Source organism: Triturus cristatus, chromosome 2_2 (assembly GCF_964204655.1).
Source record: "Triturus cristatus chromosome 2_2, aTriCri1.1, whole genome shotgun sequence".
Taxonomy (NCBI): Eukaryota; Metazoa; Chordata; class Amphibia; order Caudata; family Salamandridae; genus Triturus; species Triturus cristatus.
Genome location: NC_140582.1, coordinates 989,569,386 through 989,585,168, shown reverse-complemented (window position 1 = coordinate 989,585,168; position 15,783 = coordinate 989,569,386). Strand labels below are relative to the sequence as shown.

General features: G+C 45.1%; 1 protein-coding gene across 3 annotated transcripts in view; it reads right to left on the bottom strand.

The window, feature by feature from the left end:
* CLNK (cytokine dependent hematopoietic cell linker) overlaps positions 1-15,783 on the bottom strand; it is a 1,059,843-nt gene that overhangs the window by 214,955 nt on the left and 829,105 nt on the right. The gene's annotated exons all lie outside the window — the stretch shown is intronic.

The following is a 15,783-nucleotide window of genomic DNA, read 5'->3' as shown; positions in this document are numbered from 1 at the left end:
CAATACGATCAGATAAATATATTTCAAGATACGTTTAGTTTAAAAAAGTTGACACTTTTCAAAGGCTGCAATGTTATCCTAAATAAATACGGCATATGACTTCTTTACAGCGACTTACAAGACCAATCTCCTGGACTTAAGGCGAGTATTAAACGCCTTCGTGCAGAGGGGCGGTCTTTTCGCTGCCTGGCAGCAAAGATTTGGAACTCTCTGCCTGCCCAGATCCGTAGTATGACTTGCTTATCCGGCTTTAGGAAGGCGATTAAAAATTTTCTTTTTCCCTCTACTTAGAGTTCTTCCTTCTCATTCCACTCCTTTTGCCGCTTCTCTGTTTAAGTGATTTGGTTTCGCTCTCTGATGCTGCAGCGCCGGGACTCTCCTTTGCTGGGGCAGCTGTGCACTTTATAAATCAGTATAACATAACATAACACGCAGCAAGGTCCAAGGCAGCAACAAGAGGTCACACTAGACGGCACAGGGGCGGTCGGGTGCAAAGGTGCAATTCAGCGTCGGGTTCCCAATGTCAGTCAGTGGGGATAGGTCCGATCTGAAAGAGGCTGCAGGTTTGGACTGAGGGGGCCACTCAGTCTGAACCAACAAGGGGGATCAGGTCTCACGATACTTGGGGATGTGGTGACACTTTTGGTCCTCTTCTCCTGGGGATGGGGCGGCTGGCTGCAGAGGTACTTCAAGGCACCTGGTTTTCATTACCTGAGACACTTGTGGTTGAGGTGAACTGCAGACATAGGCTACAGGTGGCATCAGGAAGTCCACAGAAAGCAAGTCCAAGGTGGACTTCATCTCTGCAGGGCTGGTGACCACGCTGGCAGCTCAGGTGCAGTGGTGATTTCAGGCGTCAGGTTTTGGGTGCCTGCAGGATGCAGGGAAGCAGCTCTGCTGCTGCACAGTGTTCCTGAGTCTTGGGAGAAGTGCTGGCAGTCCTCCCAGGCTTTTGGAGGCAGAGCAGCTTGCAGGGTGAGTCATCTTTGGCGCAATCGTCGAGAAAAGTGAACAGGTCGGCAGGATTGGCGCCAAGTCAGTTGTTTCTTCCACAGTTCTTGCTTATCACAGCTCTTTGGTCCATCTTCTTCTTTTAGGTTGGCAGGATTTCCTGGTGTCATGGGCTCCAATAAATACTAGTTTTAGGGGCGTTAGGGGAGTGTAGGGTAGTATCCAATAGGCTATTTATCCCTAGGGTCACTATGAGGCCTATATGACCACTTCCTGTGTGAAGTGGGCATAACCCTGTCCCAGTGTTCCTAAGGTTTCCATCACAAAGATGGCAGACTTCTGATTTTCATATTCATTTCAGATAGCCCATCTTAGGGGAGGAACTAGCCTGAAAGTGAACATGCCTTTTCTGACTACTAATTTCCCCGCCTGTCCAGGCACCAGATGAGCCTTGGACGGGGAGGAGTTGGCATCCTGTCCTGTGAGGGAAGACAGATTCTCATAACAAAGGCGGTGGGCTCTTTGAAGCTAACTGCCTTGGAATGCTAATTTGCAGATCATTCTCTGGGGTGGGGTATATTCACACAGTGCTAGAGCGGGCTTTGTTCCTGACCACCTGAGAGCAAAGGCCCTCATGCCCTGGGGGGTCAGAAACTAATCTGTGGTAGCAGGTTGGCTAGAACCAGTGAGTCAGCACACTAGTAGTTGGAAGGTTTTAAGGTAAAATGTAAATGTAAATGTACAGATATTTATATAGCGCAAATTACCAACCGGTCTCTAAGCGCTTGCTTAGGGAACCCGTCCTGGTATTCCCCTGTGAGATAACCCAGCAGGGCATTGGAATCAGTGTGGGGTTATTAATCAGATGTTTGATACCAAACAACTTGGGTTTCAGTGAAGTCATCCTGTAGCTGGGGAACTCGTTCTTACAATGGCTTCCCTGGTCTGCAATTGAACTGAAAAGCACTGGGGCGTATTGGCTCATGCAGATATGCCCACACATGCAGTACAGTGCACCCTGCCTTAGGGCTGTATGGCCTGCTGTAGTAGTGAGTTACCCAGGCTGCATACAGTGTCTGTGGGCATGGCACACAGGGATGTGTGCCATGTGGTGTTTTCACATTTTTCTGCACCAAGACACACAGCCTGCAATAGCCTTTGCTTGGTGAGGGGTCCCCTAGGGTGGCACAATTCATTCTGCAGCCCTTAGGGACCCTCGTTAGTACCCCATGCCCTAGTTCAGAGGGTACCATTTACAAGGGACTTATGGGGTGGCTAAAGGTATTGAATCCTGATTGATTATTGCCAATTGCGGTACAATTGCCCAGTTTTAGGGAATGAGATCTGGCATTGGGGGAGGAGGATTTCCCCTTAAGGATTCTGCGATCCCTCTCCATTTCATAGTTCCCTTTAAAAGATAAGTTCATCGCATGAGGTATCCAGAACTCCAGAAACTCTGCATAGGAGTTAGCAGCATCCTCCACACCTTCAGCAAGCCCAAAGATTCTCAGGTTGTCTCTGCGATTGTGATTTTCCAAATATGTAGCATTTATAGAGAGAGGCATAATTCTTTAGCATAAGTTATCAGTGACCTTCCCTGTTTTTGCTTTCTCGGCTTCCAGGGAGCTAATACATGATTCCAGCTCAGTAATCCTTCCATCCAGATCTTTGAAGTCTTTCCTTAATCCTTGAATGTATGACTGCACAGGTCAGTATTTGTTTTAGTGCTGTAGGGTGAGTCGTGCAGGGCTGTTGGTCACTGTAAAATAAGATCCATGTTGTTCAATTTATCAGAGTTGGATTTAAGTGGTAATTCTAGAAGTGGAGGAAAAATGTGGCCTTTTCTGGACTGTTTCCTGTTCCTTAGACTCACTTATCTCGTTGTCCTTGCTATTCACCATCACCTCTGAGTATCAGTAGAATCAAAATCAAGGCAGATAAATCCTCTGCACAGAGGGTGTAAATGGGGCTCTCAAAGTCAGCTCAGGTGACGATATAAGGAGAAAGCAGAAGACATTAAGAAAAGATCACCATTAACAGAGGAATGCTGCAAAAGTCTCCCCTTCAATAAAGGACTGCAGCAATATCCATGTAGGGATCCTTCACATAAAGGTATTAAAGACATCTAAACTAGCTTGCAAAATTCCAAGACACATAAATAGATGTCTTGAAAATACAGTCAGAATAGGCAGAAAAAAGAAAGTAAAAACTCTGTAATTAATGAGACCCAAATCATCGGCCATCTTCTCGTCATACTATTTGCCTGACCTGTGAGTAAGATGGCACTTGAAGCCTTAGATCCTTAATTCAGATCCTGTCAGAGGTTAGTATAAAGAGTCCAAAAATGATGTACTCACCACTATTATGGTGAGCTCAATCATGACCAGAGACAAAACACATCATTCATCTCCCGTCAGGCATTTTGTTTGTCTGACCTGCATTGTGGAGCTGTTCCAAGTTTCTGAATACAGGTGCACATCCAGGGAAGGGGCACAGCATACCAGTCTTTGTGGATGTTTCATCTTATAGGAGGCTCCCTTCAGCCGCTCATTTGACTTCCATTTCCTTGACCAAAACATCTGGAAATTGCCCATTGTGAACAATGATCGTGCTAGGAGACATCTTCGATCGGCACTAACTATGCCACCGGGTTCTGTAATTTTATATGCTATGTTGAAAATTGTTAATCAATTCTGATTTTTCCTCCATTTTAGGTCGAGCCTGAGTCGGTGAGCATGCGCTGCTCTGTGAGACTTGCTTTAGCAGAGTATGGAAGAGAAGCCCCACCTACATTTTTCATTGGTTTGTGTCTTTGTCCTTTGCAAATGCTGGCTTCTTAATCAGTAATTGGCTTGTTAGTCCCTCCTTAGTATGGCCTTGGCTTCATTTGTTACATCCCATGCCTACTGGCCCCTTTACTTCGGTTGTTACATGGTACGTGTTATTTACACTTGTAAGCACTATTTTCTTTACTGACTTACTCCTACTTCAGGCACAATGACACGATGACGTGCTTTGCTCACACGTCATCGTGTCTTGCGCAGCCTTCTAAGGTCTAGCATGGGATTGTACTCTCTCAGGAGAGTGGTCTGGTGGAATGGTTATTAAGGCTGAACCTGGTTCCCCAGTTCCAAATTCAGCAGCTCTGGCCATAGTGCCACATCCTCTCCCCCACTGAACACCATACTGCCCCACTGAGATAGACTCACACTACCTTCAACTACAAGCCAATTGCTGCCGGATATAAACACCTGGATGCAGCTCAATTTAAATGACGCACTAGACAAGAGCAATATGCGGCCTACAAAAAAAAGTAACAACATCCTGGAAAAAGCAAACACTCATAGGGAATGCAAAATTTAGCAAACCATGTGAAATGTAAGCAAGAACAACATGGTTACCTTAACGCTTTAACACTCACAATTCAGAAATCAGTGGGTGCTTTTGCCTTAAAAGTTAAGGACATGACTACAGGGCCCTGAATGGACCCATTTCAATGTCCATTGCTTATATCCTTACAAAACGTAAGCAGTGTGGTAAAAAGACCACATCCCTGGACGGAGAGCCGCAGTACACATTTTGTTTTCCAATCCACACTTTGCAGTACCTCCAGGATTGGTGCACTTGTTGCAAGCCCAGGGAACACAAAGACAAGAAAACCAAAATAGCGCTTCACAGTGGCGCTAATGTGTTTGGGTGTGAATTAAATAAATCTGGCCAGTTTGCTATCACTCTGTCTTACTTTATTTAGTCATTTTTCATATTTTTAACCTTTTATTCCAGAAGCTGCACTTTGGAATTAAAGTAGGACATTTTTCAGCAAAAAGCTTTTTGTGGAAAGTGTTTTGCAGAGATCACACAATTCCGGCCAAATAGAGAAGGACGGATTAGAATTTTTAGAGTTTCTAAACTCACCATATGATACAATGGTGCTTTTAGTTAGTGCATGCAGATAATAATAAATGTGCTTGCAACGTGGCTTGGGTCTTTGTCCTTCATAAATGCTGGCTTCAGAATCAGTAATTGGCTTGTTAGTCCCTCCTTAGTACGGCCTTGTCTTCATTTGTAACCTCCCATGACTACTGGCCCCTTTACTTCGGCTGTTACAAGGTACATGTTATTTACACTTTTAACCCCTTCGGTGCCACGCCCTTTCCCCCTCCTGTGCCGGGCGTTTCATACGCGGGTGGGGTTCATGACGAGATAGTCTCGTCATGGGCACAGCGCGACCGTGCTCCATGACGAGACTATCTCATCATGGGCACAGAAGAGGTTAAGCAAGCATTTGCAATGCAATATGTCTTGCATTTGCAAGAGTTTTAGCATTCTGGCCAACTCTACCTGTTTCTTGCTGCCCGTTGAGCTGTGACCGCAAGTTCCCCGCTGCTGCTGCCCCTCTCCATCCCGGCGGAGCAGCGAGGGGACTACAGTTCCCAGGTGCCTTGAGGCAGGAGCCAATCACCGAGGGCGCGCCAGGTGGCGTTTAAAAGGCAGCCAGACCTGCTGGCGAGTGGGAGAGCATTCTGGCCAACTCTACCTGTTTCCTGCTGCCCGTTGAGCCTTGACCGCAAGTTCCCCGCTGCCGCAGCCCCTCTCCATCCCGGCGGAGCAGCGAGGGGACTAAGGTTCCCAGGTGCCTTGAGGCAGGAGCCAATCACCAAGGGCGCGTCAGGTGGCGTTTAAAAGGCAGCCAGACCTACCGGGCAGAGGGCGGGCCGTCTGTGGCCGTCCGGGGTCGACCAGGGTCAGGTCGGCTTACCCTCTGACATCGCGACCACGGAACTATAAGGTACTGTGCTTACTTTTGAGTAATTCTCTGAGCCATGGGCAAGAGGAAAAATCCGGAGGGCGAGTCCGAGCTAACCAGCACATTACCTGTTAAGAACAAAATGAGGAAGATTAAACCTAAGAAAAATTGCCAGCATGCGGGTGGAAACTGTGTAATGGATCGCATTGATGACATTATTGATGAATGCGGGGAGCTGCTCAATGTCCCCCCTACGTCTGCTGTAGGTGGGAGGAGGGAGGTTATTAGAGGTTCTGTTACGGTCCCGGATATGTTTCTCTTAAAAAAGGGTGGGGAGGAACTGAAAAATGGGGCGAGGGGCAAAGTGCCCGTTTGTAGTGCTCCTGTTGTATTGTCGGATAAGGGGCATGTTTCTCCTCTTGAGATTCTACCTGTCTCTAACCAATCACCTGACATTGTTTGTAGTAATAAGTTTTCTGTTTTGGGTGAAATTGACACTGATACTTGTAGACCTGCCCTGCCTTCTTCTGTACTTTTAGACTCTATTTCGGGTACCTCTGCACTTGAGGGTAGTTCTACCATTAATCCTTCTGAGGGTCTTACTGTTATTGAATCAAGTAATACTGATATGAAATCTTTACTGGTGGTAGTGAAAAATCTTTGTTCCTTGATAGAGTCTATGCAAACCAAGATCGAAATCTTAACGGTCACTGTTAAAAAACTCGAGGAATCTAAGTTGGGCTCTGGCACTTATTCTAAAACCAATCCTTCTACGTCTAGGGGGGGTTTGACCAAGGCCCTTTTAAATGTGGCAGATAGGCACAGTGTGCTCTCTAATATTTGTGGAAAGACTTTACCCCAAGACACTCATTCCCTGAGTAATCAGTCTAGTTTCTCAGTCTCATCAAGGGTTGATCAATCCTCTGATTGTACCCCGACCAATGTCGGACGATCTATTAGAGCACCCTCTGGTATTTGTCAGGCTAAGAAGCGCGTTGGAGGTCCTCCTTTTGAAAACGAGAGATCTGGTACTAACCCCAGAGGTAACACTTATCAAGGAGCCCAAAAAAATGGATCACACACTCGCATTTCTTACCCACAAAAAAAATTATATGGTGAATGTCCCTAGGTTGCCTCATGGGTCCGACCATGAAAGCAGTGAATCCTTGATTAATAAGGTTATTCACTGGATTAGATATGTGAGGGGCTGTCGCTCAGTGATTAGAGCTGATATTGCTGGAGCTAGCAGGATTTCTCAGGCTGGAAGAGAGGTGGATTATATAGAGGTTGCTTTTATCGATCCTACCATTGCAGGGAATTTAATTAATCTCGAGTTTAGAAGCTGTTCCCCGGATTGTTCTGCAATCCAAATGAGGTCCACTCCCTTTCGGTTACCTCGCCCAGATGATCTTTCCAGCCTGTTTGTGGGAGAGTCATGTTTAGAACAAAATGATTGACTGCGTAATAAACTCACTCTAGTTGTTCCCCCTGCTTGTTTTTCGCTGTCTAACAAAACCCAAAATACTGATTCTGAGTTGGGTACTTCGGCCAGTACAGAAATTCATGGTCTTCCAGTAGATTTGGCGAGGTTAAATCAACTGAGTAGTACCTCGGAGGTCCATCAGGAAGCTAGTGTAATCTATCCAGAGTTTGGGACGCTTTTGTCCTGGAACATCGCAGGTTTCAAATCTAAGATGAAGGATCCAAACTGAGCATTGTTTATTAACTCTTATGATGTCTGTTTATTTCAGGAGACCTGGCTCCTTGAGGCCCAGTTTCTCCCAGGTTTTTTGAACTTCAATGTTCTGGCAGTTAAGGGCAAAAAAGGGCACCCTTCCGGCGGTCTTACTATCTGATTAGGCAGGTCCTTGGCATTATTGTCAAGGAGCTTCCTACTTCACATCCGGATATCCAGCTTCTTAACCTTAAGTTTAAAAGTGGAAAATCGTTGGACATCTATAATGTTTATGCTAGAAGTACTGGTGGAAAGAAGTCTGACACAATAGCTCGCCTGGATGAACTTATGTTTCTTTACTCTCAGCACTCCCATGTAATTATAGGAGGAGATTTTAACATTACTTTTGAACCCTTACTTGGTGCTGATTGGAGTATTTCGGAGGAAGAGGATAGTTTATGGGGTGTTCCAAAACTAGATCTCGAACCTGTCACTCGTTGGTCTGAACTGGCAATCCAGATCAACGCCCTTTGTTTGAATAAAGGGCTTCGTGCAACAAATGGCAGGTCTGAGCAAGACAAATTAGGATCCATTACTTTCAAGAGTGGCTCACGTGCTAGTAGAATTGATTATATTCTGCTATCACTTGATCTATGGGATGTCTTGAGTGGTATGGTGGTTATAGATAGATTGGAGAGTGACCACAATCCTCTCTCTTTGTCTACCTTCTTTTGGGTGAACCCTACTGCCCCTAGTGATTTTCTCCTCAGTCTCACCAAGATGTAGTTATCGCAAATGATATGCGCCACGTTAGATGGGCCAAGGTAGCTCAAAGTCAAGAAAGTCTTACTTGTATTTTTAATAGTTTAAAGCTTGCCATTCAGGATCTAGGGGCTGAGTATAACCAATGTCCTTTGGAACCATCTTGCATACCTGGAATATTGATCCATGATTCCTTCTTTTTAGAACTTATAGATATTTCTGTAAGGCCTTGTAAACCATCTATGCCTAAGCATGATCCTTTGCCACGATGGTATACTGCAGAGTGTAGAGATGCTCGCGCGAACTTGGGTATCGCCCTGAAAACTGGCGATAGTCTCAAAGTTCGCTCTGCTAGATATGCTTATAAGCAAGCAATCTCTAAATGTAAGCGAGCGTGGGATTACCAAAGATGGCAGGATCTTAGGGAAGCAGGTGCCCAAAAGGACACGAGACGTTTTTGGTCCGTCCTTAAGTGGGGGAATGGGGGTAACCCTGACAAACCCCAAAATTGGGTTTCGCAAGAAGCATGGGTCAAGCATTTTGAGTCCCTCTATGCTATTGGAGAGGATTTGTGTGCTACCCCGAGTATCAATTTACCTTTTATAAGGAAGAAGCTTTTACCTTGGGTGATGTTGCTAACGCCCTAAAACTTCTGGTTCCAGGAAGGGCCCCTGGGATGGATGGAGTCCCTGCTGATATCTTCCTGTGTAATAGCGAATCTTGGGGAAACTATATCCTAATTTTAGCTAATTTGATTGCCAGAGGTGCCCCGATTCCCACTTCCTGGAAAGGCGCCGAAATTATTCCGGTGTTCAAGAAAGGGGACAAGTCCCTCCCTGCAAATTATCGACCAATCAGCCTGATTGATACCATACAAAAAATTCTAGGCAGGCTGATCTTGAACAAAGTGTTGGATTGGGCTTCTGAAAATGCAATTCTCTCCCATTTACAAGCAGGTTTTAGAGCCAGAATAAGCACCATTGATCAAGTGTTGCACTTTGCTATGCTTTACTGGAAGGTGGTATACCTGGGGGGAGGTAGCCTTTATGCTGCCTTTATTGATCTTAGGGCAGCCTTTGATCTTGTCCCTCGGGCATCTCTATGGGCTGTCTTAGATAAAATGGGTATGCCACCTGTTCTAATTTCCCTAATTGCTAGACTCCATGTGGACAATTTTGCACAGATTAGGTGGGGTGGTGTAGGTCAAGTGACTAGTCAGTTCCCTATCCAGAAGGGGGTTAGGCAAGGCTGTGTTCTTGCGCCAACCTTATTCTCCATGTATATCACCGACGTGGCCAAATTATTAATTGATGCAAACGTAGACGCCCCCACATTGGCAGGTGCTAAAATTCCTATTTTAATGTTTGCCGACGATTGTCTTATTATTGCCAAAACCCCGAGTGGCTTACAGAACTCCCTAGGTATTTTCGAGGACTTCTGTTTAGCCCCTGGGCTTGAAATAAATGTTTTAAAATCAAAATTTATGACTTTTAACCAGTCCAAATCTTTCAAAGGCAAAATATATATGAACAATCTGCCATTGGACCAGGTTCAAGATTTTATTTACTTAGGTATCTGTATCCAACATGATTTGGGATGGAAAAAGCAAGTAGATCTGGCAACCCTCAAACACTCTCAACTCTCTGGTGCGCTGAGTAAAGAACACATCCAATCTCTGACTAAACCTATTGACCCTGCACTTCGTGTGTACGATGGTAAAGTGGTTGGTGCTGCGCTCTATGGAGTTGAGTTATGGGGATTTGATAATTTACACAAACTGTCTACCTCTGAAAATAGATTTCTACGAAATCTTACTAAACTACCTCAGAGTACTCCCCTGTGCTCTCTGTTTTACGACTTAGGAATGAGTCCAATAGCATTAATTGCCTCGTTTCGGCCTATATTGTATTGGCGGCGCTTATGGGTCACCCCAGAACTTAGGCTTTTTGCTCTTGTTCTCATGGATATTATTAAATTGGACACCTTCCATAAAGTAAAGTGGCTCCGTAGGATATATGAGTCGCTCAAGGACTTGGGCCTAAAAGCCTTGTGGGAGGATCCACTAAATGCTAGCTTCCTGCCTAAGAAAGCACTGAAGGCTCTGTATTGGGAAATGGTGGCTACTCGAGTTTACAGAAGTACAGCCCCGCTCTCATTAACTGGTGTATTTTTTTACTTCAAGGATACGACCTCTTTGGCAACCTTTTGGGATGACATTACAAATCCTTTGGATAGGAAGCTCTACTTTCAATTCAGAGTTGGCAGTCTCCCAGTAAGAGAGTTTTCATCCAGATGGGCCTCGAATAATGTGCTCAATTGCCCTGGCTGTACTACACCTACTGAATCTGTCAACCATTTCTTGTTTCAATGTCCATCTTATGCAATTCCGCGCCGGACCTGGTTAAAATCAATGTGTCGACAGTTGGGCACGAGGAATGCCAAGGTGGCAGTGCGAATTTTGCGTTCTGCTGAAATTCCACTTATTTACATTTCCGTTGCTAAATTTCTTGGAAGGGCTTGGGTGATTAGGAGTAAAATGTTGGTTGAGTAAATCATCCTAGACCCTGAAATGTCAATCTTTCTGCACATACCTTTATTTATTGTTTTAAACTATTTTAATATGTTTTGTTTATTCTGTACTTATATAAATTTTTGTACGCTTTTATGACAATTGTCGAATAAAGCTATCTTGACTTGACTTGGCTATTGACATTGTAAATGACAATGCTTTTCATTTATGTATTTTGAAAACCTGCAAGCGGTGTTTAAACACGCACTTTGTACTTATAGCAGTAACATATATATTTATTTATTTTATAGTTCCTTGCTTACGAGAAGGCTGTCAGTAAAAGAGGCGCTGTTACTCCCAGCCTTGCTTCTCATAAGCAACGACCATAAGTACAAAGTGCATGTTTACGCACCACCTGCAGGTTTTCACATAAAAATAAAAGGCATTGCCATTTACAATGACAATAGCTTAAACTCTCGCAAATTGGAGACCTATGCATTGCAAATGCTTGCTGTACATACGTGAACCTGACAAGCAATCAAAACATGTACATTACTGGCTTGTAAAACGACTGCTTTTGTGCATTAGAAGACACTGACAGAGCAAACTCTGCTTTACAATTCGGATGCACACATTGACTGACGTGATTTGGACATATACAATTCTAAGATGAAGTGAGTCGTAACCACATGCCATTTTAATGAACCGTCAGGTTTAAGCACAGCTGTTCTCTTATCGCCCATGTCACTTGCACTTTGTAAGATTCTAGGCTCACATTACTGGAATGGCAGAACACTCCCATGTACGAGTGAAGTTTAACACTGCGTGGAGGCAGTCTTAATGTCAGGCGAAGCACTTGGCAGTTTTTAGGATTCGCCTGCACAGAGCTTCTGCGAGTTTCACTTCCAAACAGTGACTGGTGCCAACTTCACCCCAGCCCGGACCTAAACCACGGTGGTCCTCCAGCTCCTGAGATAAGTGCTGGCGATGGCAGTACTGTCTCTCAATTTACACATATCTATAGACGCAGGTAGCACATCTATCTCTCAGACTACACGGCCCTCACAAATTCCAGCTGCAAAAAGTTATGCCTCAGGGTATACAGAACACACACTTGTAGTCGAACTACCCCATTTCAGCAAAGCTTTCACCCAAGTTGCACAGAGCAAACATGCACATCTCTCAGATAACTTTACTTGGAGTTTCGCATACTTATCAAGCGCAGCTGTTATACAGCAGAGCTACCTCCCAGGTTACACTGGCCTCTGGCAGTAAACTATCTGAGTACAGGGAGTTTACATACCGGGATCTGGGCAGGACTATTTTACAGGTTTGACGGACCTTACAGGCTTGGGACACAGATGGCACAGGCACAGACCACAGGCAGCACTTTGCAATATGGCAGAAGGGTGAACGTGGGCACTATGTGGGACATAAAGACCTAGGACACTCTGGGGCATATGATCAAGGGAAACATCGCCGCTTTTTCGGCACATAGCACGGAAAAAGCGGCAATTTTTTTATCACCCTATTCACAAGGACACGCTAACAAGCGTTAGCGCATGTTTCCTTGCGACTTTGCATGTCAGCGATCAATATTGCTAATGACATGCAAAGTAGGCGTTCCTGAGCACAACAACATGGGAATCCTCGCTAACACGGCTTCGCGATATTTATAAGCCATGCAGCAGACCCGCGAAGTGATTAAAATAACCGCGCTAACCACGGTTATCGCAGGAATGTAACGCCTGCATTTAAATTGACTTAGACATACTGATAATGGGAGGTGGATTGGCAGGTTAGGTCCACACTCCCCTATCAGCAAGCTTCTCCTTAGCACTGTGAAATCATCGCTGCATTTCACGCGCTATTCCTGATAATCGGCCTCTATCGCTGGAATTACATCGCCTGTTAGCAAAACATTGATAATACGTCGCTAACACGGCGATGTAATCCAGCGATAAAGTAAATCCTGCTAAGCGCGATTTGCGATAATTATCGCATCTCCTTGATAATATGCCCCTCTCTCTCTAGTTATCTGTGCAAAGTTCGTCAGGCACAATGCACCGACGCGCTGATGGCATCAGGGGATCACCTGGCGCACACAGCTGCCAGCTGGCACCATGTCTCAGATGTCATCACATGCTGTTTGCCATTAGCGGCATCGGAGCATCCTGGGAATTGTAGGCCATAGCTGTATAGAGCCATGTGACACTTCAAATCCCAGAACACATGTGCGCTATGACTAAAAACTCCAGATCTGCAAAAGGGAACTTCAGGCAACACATTCCGCCTCTCCCCGGGTTTCACATAGGGTACCCTACGATCTCCAGTGATTGCTCAGGGGGATAGGCTCTCCAGTCACGTGGTTACAGTGGAGGTCTTCTAAACGTTTGGAGGGGGTGTGCACCTACAATGCATGCATTTCAACCTAGTCTACCTCGTTCTGATCCCTTCTTTTCCTCAACCTACTTTCAGGCACTACTCACCCTGCCCTCACACACTATTTACTCTACACAGTCACCCTGTCATTGCACTGGCAGTCAGACACCGCTCCCCCACCACTCACACAGTGCTGACTCTGCACTCACAAATCATTGACATACCTCTCACCCAGCACTCCATTCCTCTCACCCTCCACCCACACCTCTCACCCTGAACTCAATCCGCTCATCCTGCACTTATAATATTGATACTACTCACACACCTCTTACCTTGTACTAGGTAACATCTCTCACCCTGTACACTCAGAGTTCTCATTCGGCACTGAACACACATCAAACACCACGCATTGAAACACTTTCACCGTGCACTCAGATGCTGATCAACCTTCATTCATGCACCACGCACCCTGCAAAGAGAGCACTCACACCATTCCCCCTGCACTCATACACTGCTCTCACACCTCTTAACTTATTATTAATCCCATAGGCGAAACCTAATGCATTTACCAATGCTTGTTGTTATAAAAATTGCAAATTGTGTCTGATTTGCAACATTCTAAAATAGTTTTAAAAAGTGAGAGTAGATGAAGGCGGGGGAAAGAGCTGATCTTCCTGGATCTGTCTGTGGTATTTTAACACCATTGACTATATTATCCTCCTACAACCTCCTATAAACATCAGCTTCGGCACGGTCCTAAATGGGATCTTATCTTTGCAAACAGAAAAATGTAAGTTGTTGTTTTGCCAAACCTTTTACTCAGAAAACATTAAACAAGTAATGGAGTCCCGCAATAGTCTTCCATCTCACTTTTTCTGGTAATTTGTACATGAGACTTTTGGCAGCCTTGCTCCGTGAACTAGGGTCTGTTGTCACATGTATGCAAATGATAACCAGTTTGTATTTGCACTTCCACAACTCTCACTAAATATCTTCATTTATCACAATTTGGATAACATGATTAAATGCCTCTCTGTGGTTCAATGGTGCATGCCCTCTGATTGCCTTTGCATAAATCATTCCTCTTAGATATGAATGAATGAATGAAATAAAATTTATAATGCGCAGAAACTTAGCCCAAAGGGCATCAAGGCGCCTAAATAATAACAAGGATAGTCCTGCGATGCTAGTGATATGCTTTATTAAAGAACCAGGTCTTAAGGGCTCCCTTAAAAAGGGGCAAAGATGAGATAGCCTTGAGCTCAGAGGGGAGTGCGTTCCATAAACGCGGAGCACTCGATGCAAAGGCTCTTGCTCCCCATCTTGCCTTCTTGATAGCGGGGATAACAAGGAGATTGTGTTGAGCAGATCTAAGACATCTGCCAGGGACATATCTAGACAGCAGAGATCCCAATCCATCAGTCGGTCCTGCCATAAGTGCCTTGTGAACTAGACAAACAATTTTAAAAGAGATACGATGTTCAATGGGCAACCAATGAAGATTCTTCCTAGCCAGAGTGACAGAGGCTGAGATAGGAAGGTCAAGGACAAATCTTGCTGCTGCATTCTGTGTTTCTTGTAGACGCAGCAGCAATCCCTTGTTGATCTGAGTATATAATGCGTTGCAATAATCTAGGCGAGACCCGATCAGTGCAACAGCTGTTTGTTTTCTTGCTTGTGGGGATAAGTAGTGAACTATTCTACGGAGGATTTTTAAAACTCCCCAACAGGTAGATACAGTTCTATTTATCTGCAAGTTCATAGCCAGCTCAGTGTCAAATATGACCCCCAAGTTTTTTGCAGACTGAGAAGGGGTTGGGCACGCCCCCAACGAAGGCGGCCACCATTCATTCGACCAGGCATCTCTATCCTTTCCAAAGATGAGGACCTCCGTCTTGTCGCCATTCAACCTCAGAGAATTAAGGGTCATCCAGTCGGCAATCGATTGCATGCAGCTCCTGAAACCTGCAGCCGAGATGCTAATAGACTGTGACACAGACACCATAATCTGTGTATCGTCTGCGTACGATACCACCTCCATCCCCTGGGATCTTACTAGTCTCGCAAGTGGGGCCACATAGATGTTGAAAAGGGTCGGACTTAAAGCCGACCCTTGTGGCACTCCACATTGCATAGACTTTACAGGGGAGAGGTAATTATCCATTTTGACCCTCTGCTCTCTTTGGTCTAGGAAGGAGGATAACAGGTTAAGAGCGGACCCCTCTACACCCATCTCCCTAAGTCGAGATGTTAAGACCGCGGGAGAGAGGGTGTCGAATGCAGCGGTCAGATCCAGTAGAACCAGTATTGTGGTCAGGCCTTTATCTACATTCATCCTGATGTTATTGGACACGACAGTGAGTGCAGATTCCGTGCTATGTAGTTTTCTAAACCCATGTTGAGTTTGGTCCAGAAAACCAGAAGACTCCAAAAATGTCGACAGACACTGATTTAGATGCATCTCGAGCATTTTAGCTGGAGCCGGCAGTAGAGAAATAGGTCTAAAAATTTTTAATACTGCCGGATCCAGAGATGGTTTCTTCAATAGCGGCCTTACAATGGCTCTCTTCCAGGCCGAGGGGAATACACCATGTTGTAAGGCATTATTCATAGCATCCAGGATGTGTGGTAAGAGGGTGTCCCTACACTCTTTCAGAGTTTTTAGGGGGCAGGGATCCAGAGGAGAGGAAGATTTCGTCCGATCCAGCAGGAGGTTAAGATTTTCGAGAGTAATGAGGGGAAATTTAGCAAAAATCT